At 37.4% G+C, this 2,500-nt stretch overlaps 1 protein-coding gene across 2 annotated transcripts in view; it reads right to left on the bottom strand.

The window, feature by feature from the left end:
- LOC136840234 (protein starmaker-like) overlaps positions 1-2,500 on the bottom strand; it is a 22,314-nt gene that overhangs the window by 19,526 nt on the left and 288 nt on the right. The gene's annotated exons all lie outside the window — the stretch shown is intronic.

The raw sequence follows: 2,500 nt of genomic DNA, 5'->3' as shown, positions 1-2,500 counted from the left end.
CCGGTTGAAAAATCTCGCTGTGGCTTGGTCAGATGGATACCGTCCAAGATGACACGCTCTTCCGCCGGCTCGGTGCGTCTTACTGACAGAGTTATTTTAGCATGACAGGTTGCTCTCGTTTTCCAGTCCTAACGAATTTTAGCTTCTGGTGAAGCGTGGGTAGGCTGCACTTAGCTTCTTTTCGGACTCCATGCTTGATAAAACAACATCTTGTCATTTGATAACTCTGTGGTTAGCACCCACTGAAAGGCTAGGCTGTGCAAGCGAAACAGTTGCCTCGTCTGTAAAGAATTTCTCTCGAAATCTAACTTAATCTCCACGTTATAAGTAAGCCCCGTGTTCCTTTTTATAAACGGAAGCAAATTCAAATTCAGTAACCATTTATTTCGCTTCGAAGCATCATAGATGCTTTTCAACATATCCTAGTCGCACAAAGCATTCCCAGCAAAATGTTGTCATATGCAAGTCATGTGTGGTTCGTGGGACCGAGTCCATGCAATAAGAATATCCGGGACTCTTTAATTAAATCTTGTCGTATTGACGTGCTTGTGTTCGTGTATTTGAATTGAACTGAATATAGAATTTAGGCCAAAGGCCAAGCACTGGGACCCATGAGGTCATTCAGCGCTGAAACGGAAATTGACAGTAAAAGGTTTGAAAGGTGTAACATGAGGAAAACTTAGCAGTTGCACTATGAATCAATTGTTAGGAGAGGGTGGAAAGTAAGGTGGAAGAAAGAGAATATGAAAGGAGGTACAGTAAAAGGAACGAAAGGGGTTGCAGCTAGGGGCCGAAGGCACGTTGCAAAGAACCTTAAGTAATGCATACAGTGCAACCGCATGAGGTGCACTGACGACACTAACCCCCTACGGGAGCTCGTGTACCTGCGTTCACTGAAACAGTTTTTCTTCCTGACAGCGAGTTAGCGGAGGATCTTGTGCTGAAGCCTCGGGCACTTAACGATATCTTCACTGTAATGACGCAATGGTTGTCTATGCCCAAGGAAATACCACATTTTGGGACATCTCAGATTAAATGCCCATTGTTAGTTGATGGTAGTTATGTACCTTTATTAAGTGTGCATGAATATATATTAATATATATATATATATATATATATATATATATATATATATATATATATATATATATATATATATATATATATATATATATATATATATATATATATATATATAAATTTCTGACTCACGTGTTCCACACGTGATTGTGTGTTGATGATTTCTATATATATATATATATATATATATATATATATATATATATATATATATATATATATATATATATATATATATGTATGTATGTATGTATGTATATATATATATATATTTAAACACATATATATATGTATGTATGTATATATATATATATATATATATATATATATATATATATATATATATATATATATATATATATATATATATATATATATATATATCCTCTACAGGGTGGCTGAGTAAAGACATATCTGCATCATACTGCATATATATTTAATATATACATAAAAAGGAATATTGATTTTCAAATATTTTCTGTAGAGAGAGAGAGAGAGAGAGAGAGAGAGAGAGAGAGAGAGAGAGAGAGCTGGGGACTGGGGTGGGGTTGGGGGGGGACGGTTGCAAAATTCATTCATAAAGAGGAGAGACCAATGTGCCGCTAAGCGTTAAATGACTAATCGGCAACATGACTCGTGCGCTGAGATCGTGGAGAGAGAAAAAGGAGAAACGAAGGTAAACTTGTCTTGTTCCCAGAAACTTCGTAATTTAAATGTTAAGGACGCGGTCAGACTCTCGTACCACAGAGGAAGACATCTCGTGCGGTCCAGGGAACCCACTGAGTCCTTTTTGGGTTCGTTAGTGGTCCTTTGGTCGCTGAATTAGGCTGGATTTCGAAGACAAAATCCTGTACAAAACGGAATATCTTTTTTTCTATTTTTTTTTTAACATTTGTGATTCATTATACTTCTTCAGTTACAAAATGAAGTGTTCACTTCCGGGACGTTAGAGACGAATTGCTTGCAGTAGGTTTCTGCGATCTCATGCCCCTACAAGGTAATAATGCTTGCGGTGGCATGTCCCTTGCACCGTTTTGTCCCCTAAGTAGCAGTGTTTCATAATAAATCTTAAAGTTCTTCAGAATATTCTGTGAGTACATTTGTGACGCTTCTAAAGATCATCATCAAGAATCAACGGTACCCGTGACGTCATCTGTCATTTTTGGAAGAGATATACACTTCCGCATATGCACCACATTTCACGGGAAAGCGCATCCGCATCAATTAGCGCGTCCACTTTCTCTGAAACTACCCGATGCACACAAATATGCATACAAGCACATCCAGTACGAAATAAATGATATTCATGTTAATTTTCCGCGAATTACTTATTTTCGCGAAAGCCAAACGAAGAGAAAAGCCTTTTTGTTCACGTCGATATAATCCTGCTCAAAGGGATAAAAAATGATCGAAGTGCCG

Source organism: Macrobrachium rosenbergii, chromosome 7 (assembly GCF_040412425.1).
Source record: "Macrobrachium rosenbergii isolate ZJJX-2024 chromosome 7, ASM4041242v1, whole genome shotgun sequence".
NCBI classification, from domain to species: domain Eukaryota; kingdom Metazoa; phylum Arthropoda; class Malacostraca; order Decapoda; family Palaemonidae; genus Macrobrachium; species Macrobrachium rosenbergii.
This window is presented reverse-complemented; position numbering and strand designations above follow the sequence as displayed.